This window comes from Acanthopagrus latus, chromosome 6 (genome assembly GCF_904848185.1).
Source record: "Acanthopagrus latus isolate v.2019 chromosome 6, fAcaLat1.1, whole genome shotgun sequence".
Lineage (NCBI taxonomy): Eukaryota > Metazoa > Chordata > Actinopteri > Spariformes > Sparidae > Acanthopagrus > Acanthopagrus latus.
Window position 1 is genome coordinate 6,860,745 of NC_051044.1, and position 12,384 is coordinate 6,873,128.

Genomic DNA, 12,384 nt, shown 5'->3' on the forward strand with positions numbered 1-12,384 from the left:
CATATATTTTATAGACTGGCCATTGAAAATAGAGGCTCACGCTCACGTATGACTCATTCATTCAACTTGTTTTGCAGACAACTTTGTTAAACCTGGAGATGGAGTTCATACAAGTGCTAATTAGACACTTCTCTTCCTGGCTAATGGGCGATACATATCTCATAATTGACATAACACTGTAAACACTTCATAATCTATACAGCCAGCATCGTATTGGCAATGTACTGTAGGACACATAGACATATTGATGTGAAAGCTAGCTTATAGGTGGGTAGAGATGGAGCCTTGCAATGTGGGTGGCTACTTTCTACTGATACTGCACATGCTAATGCACACACTTGGCAGTACATCAGTTCTGGGTCTTTGCTCAGCAGTCGGCACAATTTGCAGCATGCTTGGTTAAAACACAAGTGCAACGGCTTCTCTTGTGATGTCCATTCATCAAACCTTAATTCTGAATTCATTCAGGGTTTAATGTCCAACATTTAAAGCAAAGTGAAAAATACAAATTTAAGTACAGCATTCAAATTAGAATGAAATAACCATGAAACAATTTGCTTATATTAGTGGTTTGATCTTTAAACTTTGTGCGTGTACACAAATCTGTAAAGGAAATAGCTTGAAACAGCTTTAAAAGTGTTAAGTGACAATGGAAAAAGAAATAATGGAAATCAGTGATGGACGGGGTTGGTTTCCATGCTCCTCCAATTGACTCTCTACAGTATTAATTAGGTACGTAACTGAACTCTTAAAAGAGCTTGATAAAACATCTAATCCCTTAATACAAGATACAGATTCTCACGTGTCCTCTAACATTGACTTAGTAGAGGACACAAGATAAACTAACGGGCGTATAAACATGAACTAAACGCAGTAAAAGGCCAAATTATTTCCTAAAAATATCAGGGCACGTAGTTTTGTGCAGACATGAAAACTGAGTAAATTGTGCACTTGTTGGGGGTCTGGTTGGGCTGTAAATTCATAGATATTTACAACAGGATAGTGCATGTATGAAAATAAACTACAGTACTTATATTCATTGTAACAGAAGGGAAATGCCATCCAATTTAACAGCACACCTATTTTTTGTCTTTTTAATCTTCTTTTGGACAAGAATGACATTGATGGCACAAAAAAAAGCTACATGAGTCTTGGGAAGAACATGCGATAGTGGGAAAAACTGTAGGTTTTGCTCTTTTCAGGAGATGTGTTGGCATTAAGAAAAAAAATGGAATATCATCAACACCCTTACCATATAAAGCAACATTATGTAAGAATTGGTATTTTGCGTGATTTGGCACCAACATCACCATTGTAAATACAAATCTCAGGTGTCTGTAACAGTACTATCAGATGCAGTGTCAGATGAGGTGACTGGCTAATGGGAGATACAGTTAGCAGCCAATTTTGCAACACGTGAAGGTATCTGTGGAAACCAGACAACATTTTCTCCATAATGGATGATCCCGTTTCATCTACATAGTTGGTATTATGTGACATAGTGTCGTAAAGCATTGTGCACTTCTGGGAAATCCTACCCGCCCCCCCGAGTTACATAATGGGTATACAAGTGTGGTAGCAGGACTAACAGAGACACCGTTCTCCCTAATACAAGTCACTGTACAATCAAAATGACTTTGAAGCTCTTAGTTTAAGGAAAAATAGATGCACAATGTTGCTTTAAAAGTTAGTTACAACATGAAAACATTTTATTTTGAAATATAATTCACACCTCACTGATGAACATGATTTGCTTTATCCTAATGTGTGTTTTTTACTCTATAAGTTGCTGGCCTTGCTCCCATCACTGCATACACACTGGCCATAACAACCCTTGCAAGAACCATAGCACAATTGCATGCTGGACAAATGCCACACAAAACTCAAGTAGCTTTGGATTGGGATCAGATGAAGTGAGTCAGAAGCAAACCCAGCATCGAGAATGAGGCTCCAAACTGATTAGGAGCCAATACCAACAATCCTGGTGGAGCCAGAGAAGAGCACTCTGAGGCATGTCTGCCATATGTTGCAGGAATGAGAGATGAAAAACAAATTCAGTCGACTGCATGTGACAAAACTGCTCAGTCTTCAGTTACACGGAACTGAAGTGGCTATATCAACCTACTGGCCTTAAAAACTAATGCACAATATATTTAGAGGCAGTTAATCTCATCTGTGGGAGTTAAAAGCTGAAAACAGTTTGTTTTGTTTTGAATCTAATATTTTCAGAATTGGGTTACATAATAGCGATCCACGTGGCGTACACTTTTAAAGGATCAGTTCAGTTTCCAAATTAGTCTCGCTCAGCAGGGATTTTGTGGAAGAGGTTTCTGTCTTGTTTGTTTTGCTTTTTTACTGTAACATTTCCAGCTTCTCTCGCAGTCTTGTGAATGGCAGTGGCTGGACTTTAGACTTAATAAGCAGTGTGTTACTTTCATTATTCACAATAACACAGCATTGTGAATTATTCTAATTTCCGCCACATAAGATAACCCCAGCGATGTTAGTTCAGCGTTCCACGAGATAAATCCCTTACAATATATGAGTGACTGTTAATGATGGATCATTAGCAGTGCAGACTTAAATCTGCAGATGGAGGATTTGGAAAGTAGGACAAATAATGTACTTATCGCATTGTAATTAACTGTTCAACACCACCTCAAGTAAAAAAAACACAAAATTCACCTGTGTCTTTGCCAAAGAAACCTTGAATGCACCTGAAAATTCGATCTATTGGAGGGCCTGCTGTGTCTGTTTGTGCTGGAGATAAATGGAACATATTTATATTCATGGAGCATGACAAAGTAACCCGTCACCTCAGAAAGTTGGCCTTTGCCTTTGAAACAGTTTTGGCTGGTCTCGCCTTGATTAATAACAACCCAGACTGAAATTATCCCGGCGAACACATGGCCCCAGTTACAGGATTATTATGTTTATTGTGATAAAAGCAGAGTTGATGAACAGGAAACGGAGGAGACAGAGAGACAAGGTTTGATTCTATTGGCTACCTAAAACAATTTAATTTTCCGATTAGTCTGGGTGATTAGTCTGGACCACACAAGACAAAACCTTAACTTATGTTGACTTAAGTAAATATTCATATATGTCTTATATGTTTCCGTGTTTATACAAGTGCACATCATATAGGTTTTCCAGCAAAATGTAGAGGATCTGCAAGAAGAGAAAGCAGCTTTCCAACCGAGCTACACTGTTGCAATTAAGAACTAAAATTACACAATAGGGCATACAGACGTATTACACTGTCTGACAAAGGGCATAATTACTGAACAGCTGTGGTATTTGGCCAAAAGTGGAATCTTCTGGAGCAAACACCATAATTACAGTTTCGCAGCTTTACAAGCTTGTCTGTGACAAAAATGTGCGAATCTTTCACTGAGAGCCTCTCTCTCAGAGACAGATGTGCACATCTTTGTCCAAACTGAGTCAACATGACGTCAGGTTAGAGATGTAGCTGAAATGGAGGCACTTCTCTAATTTGTTGAGCTGCTTTATGTCAAACAAAAATAAAACCTACCACAGCTTAAAAACTCCCGAAAGCTTTGAGGGAGCTTATGCCAAGTTCACATGATATTTTTGACATTTATCCACTTAGCAAAGAAAAATACCAAAATGTCAACAAACCAGAGGCAAAATGACTTCAACAAAACTTAGTGGACTAGATTGTAAAATCTTATCAGCTGAAGGAGTTTATCGCTGTTTGCTGGTATTTTATGAATGCTCCAAATATGAATATGTTTTGTCAGGTCGTGGTTTTGTCATTTTTAATATCCTACCGATCCTGTGTGGATGCAATATTATCATACTGAATATCAAAACATGCCACAATTAGAATGACAGTTGGCCCACTAAACGTTTGACCACGTGCTTTGACGATGCTAAGCTAGCTTTGTTTGCTGCTCCTCCTTCCCTGAAACTTGTATCTACAATACACGATTAACATCTAAACTGAACTCCGTACGAGCTAGTTGTCAAGTGGGATTCAGTGATGCAATGCATGTGAGCTGACTGAAAAACAGTTGCTAATGCTAGCTTGCTAGAATGTACCTGTGCTGAGACAAACTCTAGTTTTTGATGCCAAGAGGTTCAGAAATCTCTCAAGGCAGCCACCTCTTTTATTCAGCAGGCTTATCTGTCCGGCTATTATACGTTAATGGATGCTATATTTGGAGTCTCACACTGTCAGCCTTTCACAGAGTTTAATCTTACTTTAAACATCAGTGTGCTATAGAAGGTGGACCCAGCACAACAAAAACTGTACTGAAAACTGGGCTTAAATCTAAGAAAGAAGATGATGAGGGGATGAGGTGCCAGTGGAGGAAGAGGCAGAGAAATCTCAGGTGAGGGGAATGAGGTGAAGGAACTGAAAAATAGGAGAGAAGCTGATCTGGAAGTCTGGAAAAACACTGGAAAACAGGGCAGGGCTAACAAAAAATCCAATGCAAGGCAAGTCTGGAGCGAAAATCATAAAACCCAGAAAAAATAGACTGAATGCCAGGACCATGAGAATACTGAACTACTTGAGGGGGACACAGCACAATCAGGATATTATGTTAGTAGTTAATGTTTCTGTAAACCACAGTAAAGTCCAAGGTTGACGTGTACCAAACGTGGCACATAGCGACATTTTAAGGGGTCGCAGAGACATTTCCATCTGTTTGAGGTAACAAAGGCGGACGTCTTGTTGAGGAGAGCAGCATACATTTCCAGTGGTGTTTGTGACGACAAAATGGGTGCTTTATTTCTTTTTCTTAAGGAGCCGTGGAGACATTTCCTTTTGTTTTGGAACATCTCAACCAGTGAGCACACTGACCAAAACAGGTATTTTAAGCCAAACCACAATTCTTGCCTAAACCTAACTGAGCGGTCTTTGGGCCAAAAGCTCAACATTGTGACGAGAGAGAAAAAGAAAATTAAACCTAAACAAACATCAAGTTGCAACATACATTTCTGGTTTTGCAGAAATACTACTTGTCTAACACTGATTCTGGCTTGTGTGTACATAACCCCCCCCCCAAAAAAAAATTTTAAAAAAAAAATCAACAACAGAACAATTCAGTATAGATAAAAGAAAAAAAAAAGACATATATTGGACTTTAAAATGTTTCACTAATACACTAAGCGTGGATGATGTTACTAATCGATAGACTGTTTGTAATAAAAGCACCACACAATACCCTTTCTGGAGCTCATAAATGATCCCAACAACACTATTATCCCCCAAAACTGTGGCTGGGGCAGCAACCCAACACAGTGATGTAACACAAATCATGCCATTACACTATCAGGTATGTCGGGCCACAGTGCTGTTACATTCCTGGCGCGGACAGTTGATGGATTACATTTAGGATTACAGCCAGCCGAGGGGATAGGCTATCTGCTGTCTCAGCTGTGATTGATCTACCTAGCTGTGACATACTGATATTGGAGGCTGGTCTCTCCTCCCTCCCTCAACACCACACTGTCTATCCAGATTGATCTCTGCACCACCAGCAAAGGCGGGATCACCACCATCTCACGTTGACAGGCTCCTGCAGGAGTTGGCATTCACGCTTAAGTCTTGCTCCGAAACCACTAGTGTCTAGACAGTCTGCCTAAATAATCCAGTTGTGATAATGAGACACAAAACCGTCCCCCTCCCTATTAAATGAGATGGATGTGCCACTCAAGTCCAATACTCAGTAGATGTAAAAAGCAGCAGGCAGACATAATTACAGCAAGACTGAAGAATTATTCAGTTGCAATCACATGAAGACTCTGACGGGAAACCTGGAGGAAAAAAACGACGAGAGATTTGTACAAGAAGAGTGGGAGTTGGGGGAGGAACAGGCTGGAGGATGTGTGCTATGAATGCACAAAATGACAAGCATTCATGTGACAGTGGGGTGAGGGTGAATCATTCAGGAGGGGATTTCCTTCTGCGTGGAGCTTCGCTGACATCACTGTGCCGTTTCAAAAGAGCAAACGCAGAAATACACACATAATTCAGGAATACAAGAGACAACTGTTAAATTAGTGAAAAGATATCTATGAATAAAAGAAGATATCTTCACTTCTTTAACTTGATAAAAACAAAACAGTTAATCTTCTGTTGGTGTTGGTAATGTTGGTGAGCAGTTAGTACAAAATAAATGTCTGTACTCCGTCGCACTCAATGAGAAACATCTGTTACATCTGAATATTGTTTTGTGTTTTCTTTGGTAAGTAAAAAGCTTTTTTATGTAGAATGTAACATTGGTCTTGCTGCGTCACATCTTTTTACCATGCAGGACTGTCATCTCTTTCATATTTCCTGACGGCTGGGGTCGGCAAAGGTGTTGGGACAAATTTACGTGCAGCACCATCAAGGGTGTGATGGCTTACATAAGCTGTCTCTTGGATGAGACGGACTCCATTCATTGTCCTCGAATTGTCAGGACTGTTTTGATCACTTCTCTCATTTTACTGTGTACTGCCTCTTGCCTGCTAATTAAATCAATTTGTATTTCTTGCATTGATGTGATTAATATTTATGTGTTAAAGGTGCTCTATATAGTGTTGGTGCCTGTCTATCTTAAAGTGGCTCTACATAACAATTACATGACAATTAGAATAACATAATAATGTCACATAACATGAAAAAGGACTCCTTCCCCATCTTTTTTAAGTTGTTTAATGCTGCTGGGCTGTGGCTTTCTTTGTGAAGGACGCGGGTCGGATTCTCCACAATCGTCCAAAGGCTGAAACTTCATGCATGTCGCAGACTGCCTCGTCTCAGTGCGTACTCCACTTTGCGAACAGACAGCAACAGTAGCCAACATAAATATGGAAACGGAGTCGCTAACACAGCACATCACAAAAGTTCTTGTAATCAAAATAGCAACATAACATATTACAATATGCATATACTTACTTACTATACTTTAAGCACCAATCTGATGCCATTGTGTTTAATCTATACAGTTTAAAGGATTATTATTTCTCAGCAGCTTTATACACCCAACTCTGCATAATTGTTTTATTATGGATGTGCTTGAAGTTACTCAAGTTGCATGCAGCTATTGGATATTGGCTACTTGTGCAGTAACAAATCTGTTAGTACAGAACTGGGAAGTAGCCAGGTCTCATTTCAAATAAATAAATTACGTGATATTGGATCAGTACACAGAGTCATATATTCCCTGATACGGATTCCAGTATTTTAGGCAGTATCAGAGGTATTTCCAATGCCGGTATCAGCACTGAAACATTCCCACTTATTACATTTTAAACAGGGTAACTATCGGTAACCTATTATATTTCAATAATAACCTTCCCCACACTGATTCTTAACAGCTAAATGTGCAGGGCTTAGCAATTCATGCCTCACACTCCACCACACACAGGCAGAAAGGAAAGTACCCATCATGCACAATACTGCACGCTGCCAGTGAAATAAAGCTTTTGGCTTTTCACCTTTTATTTCTGACACTGGCAGATTATCCCTTTCTGCTCCTGCTCATGCAGCAGCTGATGCCATCACGCTGTGTAATTCTGTCCACCTTTTCAGACTCTGCTCTCTCTTGGCAGCTCTCTCTCGCTCTCTCTATCACATATCCCAACTTTAAATAAACGTTAATTTAGGCCAAGATAAAAGAAGCTTTCAGCCTGAGTTCATGGAAGAGATATCTCCTCTTCACATACCCACTGGTAGTAAACATAGCAGGTGATGTCGTGCAGGAGCAGAATGGCACCATGTGCATGCTTTGCAGCGCTGGTCAGCAGCATCATATTTTCAGAGTTGCTTGTGTGGCGTTGGTAACAGGTCTCTGGGGAGCAACTCGATAGGCCGCAAAGGAAAATTCAGACTTTGACCCTGTCACATGAACTGCTACCTTGTAGTGAAACTGTTCAGGTCATGAGTAGTGTTGATAGCAATGCCACGAAGGGCTTCAGCCTCAATCTCTCATGGGAGTTGGCCTGCCTTGCCCTGTAGGCAGCTCTGGCTCCAATTACCCTGGCCAATGTGCCGTAGAACTGTGTCAGTCTGAATTATATATGGTCTTTGTTCATCCTTAACCCAAGAGCACTGGAGACAGCAGTGGATCATGTTTACACTCATCCCTCCAATTAATCATTTATAAATCTGATTGGTGGCTAAAAAACAGACAAATGGCACTAAAAAGCCCCAGACAACTGACAGCATGTCCGTCTGATTGACTCTAAATGCAGGAAACGAAACGCAGCCATGTGGAATGAGATCTGTTTAGTCTATCCTAAAAAAAACCCACTCAGAATTTTAAGCATCTTCCACTCTTTCATCATGCTGACCTGCAGTAATCAAAGTTATCCAAACAAAAAAGTGTGCTCTGTTGTAAACTTGAAATCACAGGGGAAATCAAGACGTGAAAAATGGAAGGGGAATTGGGTTTACAGCATGGGCGCCGCAGCTGCTACATTATGCAGGCCATCACAGAGGGAACCGAAGATATCTCAGGATGACTTTTAAAATAGCAGGACAGATTTGTCATGATTTATTGACGATTTTTAATTACCTTCTGCTGGTGCCATAATTTACAGTGGGTTTTTTTTCTGAAACTTGTGACTGCTAAATGCTGATTTGTGTTGACGTTCAATCAATGAGCCACCACTTTAGGCCTGTGATGTCATCAGCCTTATTAATGCAACTGAGGAATCTACAGCCACACTTTGTTTTACCTGATTAGCAACACTTCCAGGTTTTGAAAGTAAAACCAAAAGTAATAAACCTCTTTGTGCTCACAGGAAATGATAAAGGATGTGAGCTGATTGACATCAATTCCAGCTTTAACCTTTATTTGTTTTTAATATCAGTGGAGCTCGTTGTTAAGAGAGTCAACACTCATACGTACATTTTAACATTTTTTGAGACATGAGGATGCAACACCCACACGGCTGCTAAAAGCACATGGATGTTCAATTTTAAAAAGCCGTTTCTGTCTCTGTAATTGATTTTCTCAGTGATAAAAAAGATATTAAGTTGAACCACCCACAATCATCATGATGGTTGATACGTATTGAAAAAGCTTATCAAGTCAATCTCATTCACTAATGAGCGTCCATCTGCTATTGTGCAGCCACTTCCAACACAGCGTTGCAGGGAATAGGTCATCACACTTTTGCACCATCGAGAGCTCAGTCATTATGTTAATTAGGTCTGGCAGTACGATGACTGCATGTGTGAACTGGCCGTGTTTGTAAATCCAACTCACTATAATCCTCACTGCTACGCTGTGTTTGTTCAACAATAGTCTGCACAGCACTGCACATTGCCCTGCAGTGTGAGCTCATACAGGAACAATTTGTCAAAGATGGTAGTTCAGGAGTAGGGGGGGTACAACTTCTGAGATTTTGATAATCTGTTCTAAAACTAAGTAAATGTGTAGAATTTACTTACTTAAATGTGTTAGTGACAGATTGTTATTTTAAACAGGAATGGCATGTTCTAGCTGCAAATATAAGTGTAACTAGATTGGATTGATATTTTTCATCTCATTCCAACAATCATTACTTTCCTGTTTTTCCATGGCTGATATTTATACTGTAAATGTCAAATTATCAGTTGATAATTTCACACTTTTCCCCTCGTGCAAAACAAGTTTCCCCGACACCATTTTCTAGTTGCACCCTTGCGGCATACTGGGTATAGCACGTTTGTGACTGGTTTAATTGGTGCAACCTGACAGAGCGCTATAGAGATCGTGGTCTGGCTATGCAAGGCTAAGAGCACAACAACAGTGGCTTATTCTTGTTTTCTTTCTTCTTCTTCTCTGTGTTTATTGGCGGATTGTAAGCAAACTTTAAAAAGGTGCATACTGCTACTTGTATCATAATGTTTAGATGCTGCGCTTGTTCACTCGATTAATGCATATATAGCTTTGTAAAATTGGCCCAGATATTTATAATTGACTGTAGCTGGTATATAGCCAATTATTGCCAATATTTACCCCTTATTTGCTAGTTGTGTCATACTTTATACTGTCGAACAATTAGAAAATAAAGCAATTCTTCTACACATTATAGGCAAGAAGACAAAGACTTGTCTGAGAGAATATTTTCATTGTAGTGATGCATGGTTTTGTCCTATTCGACCTGTTACACATCTAATTAGCATTGCCTTAGAAGAGTGGAGTCTTTGATGCAAAAAAATCTAATTACTTCAACTTTCAACAATCGTTCCCATTATTTGTTATCCAATCCTCTGGCACTATTAGCATTGCAAAGAATGTTCCAGACACCTTTTTATTGGCCAAAGAATTATACAAAAGACTGAATGCAGACCACTTATTCACACATAAATAAGCATGTATGTGTGAATGTGCGTGTGTGTGTTGTGTCTGAGCTGATGGACTCGTCTCTGGGGTCACAAAGCAAACACTCACTGATGGGGATGCAAGAGCTGCATATGAGGTGAGATACGCATTACTAACTCAATTTGAGTGTCTGTATACACTGGGGCCAGTTGGCAGCCATGCCAGCAGCTTGGCCGTCCCTTTGGCTTCTTCTTCTGTGTTGTTGATGTCTGCCTGGCCAGCACTACTAATGCAATTCATTATGCCTTGCGGTAGACGACACTTAGAACCTGTGATTAATGCCTTTGCTGCCTCTAACCAGGGGGAATTAGGAATTCTTGCCAGTTTATCAACTTTCCCTTCCCACAGGCACAAACTTGTCAGCTTTTGGGGCAAATGCACAAAGACCGGGGAGGAAATTGAGAGCAGTATCAATAGCACAGTACACCATGGCCTAAATGTATACAAGAAGTTTGCTTTTGTGAGTAGTCAGCAGTTTGCAACAGCCAGCCAATTTTAGGGGAGCTGAGCTATAACTTTGCCAGCAGCCAGATAACAAATGGGATTCGAGCAAGATTTTCATTTCCATTTGGAAATAGAAAAATTGTTATTTTTGTGCTACAAAAATTGTGCTGCATAATTACAATCTGACATATCACAATATTTGTGTACAAAGGCTTTGGCGTCTCTCTAATTTCATGAGGTTACGGGAGGTTTGTTAGCAGCTCTGCCTGAACCTTGAGATTCATATGTGATTCCTAAAGTCCTTTCTCACATCTCAAAAATATCATACCTTGAGTCAGAAGATGTGGGCCACTGCTATTCATCCTTTGGACAAAAAACTGTTCTCTGTATAGACTGGTCAACATTTCACACCCTAAACAACCTTGGAACACTGACAGAAATAAATGTTCCCACTCCTTATCTCTATACCCTTATAGATAACTCCCTGTGCCTGACAATGCAATACATGTAAGAACTAAATTGGACATAGTGAATGAGCCACATTCAGATTAAATTCTGAGACTAGGCTGAAATAATGTAATGCGTCACATTTACACACTGATCTGAATAGGATAACAGCACGAGTTACTAGTCATGTGTGGCTGAACTGGCAGATCTGTTTATTTTTGCCTCCTCTGCTCCCACGTGCTGGCTTGTACTGAAGGCATATCTGCTGTCTGTGTCCTTTTTTCTTAGGACATTAGTAGTAATACACATATGGTTGACCTTCAGTAAGAACATTAAAGGTTCCCTAAAAACAAAGCATAATTATGATGATTTGTCTCGGAATAAATGGCTTCTGACAGGTGTTTTACATATCATTTACTCTAGAAAATGAATCATATTTACACAGATTTGAACAACTGTGATGGATTGTGTATATGCAATTTAGAATTTACAATCCTGTCAGTTTAGGGGCTGAGTTCAATTGGCTCCTTGTATTTGTGATCGTACCCACAGTAGAATACTTCGAAAAGGAGATAGTGATCCTTTTTGTCTTGTGTTGTTCCTCAGATGTGCATGCACACATTCAGAGTGCCTTGCACGCTCAAGCACACCAAAACTTCAGCCCCGTTATCTAACTCAATCCTCAAGGCTGAATCACAGCAGTGGACTGACTCTATAGTATGGGCCTAAAAATTCACATGGACAGAGCAATAAACACAGGAATACAAAAAGGGGTTTGATTTTGAAATGCAAGTAAAAGGAAATTTAATCATTGATAATATTGCTGAATTAGAGTCCACCAAATGTCAAGGCTTATATAAATAAGTATTATATAAATATAAGCCGCAAATTGATCGATTTGACTACCACGCAGGATAGAGGTCAATACTCGGTGTATAAGCTTGGCGAAATGTGGAATCTGAGAAACGGCAAGCAAAAATTATTTTACAGACATTTTTTGAAGATGTCCCAGTTTGAAATTGATCAAATTCAAAAGCAGAGCATCCTTGTAGTTTTCACATTTAAACAAGAGCTATTGTCTCATATTACATACTCAGTTTTACACATTACAGGCTAAAAGAGTGGAGGAAGAAAGAGATAAAATTAGAACAAAGGAGAGGGAGGG

General features: G+C 39.6%; 1 protein-coding gene across 5 annotated transcripts in view; it reads right to left on the minus strand.

The window, feature by feature from the left end:
- lrrc38b (leucine rich repeat containing 38b) overlaps positions 1-12,384 on the minus strand; it is a 43,558-nt gene that overhangs the window by 3,598 nt on the left and 27,576 nt on the right. The window lies entirely within an intron of this gene.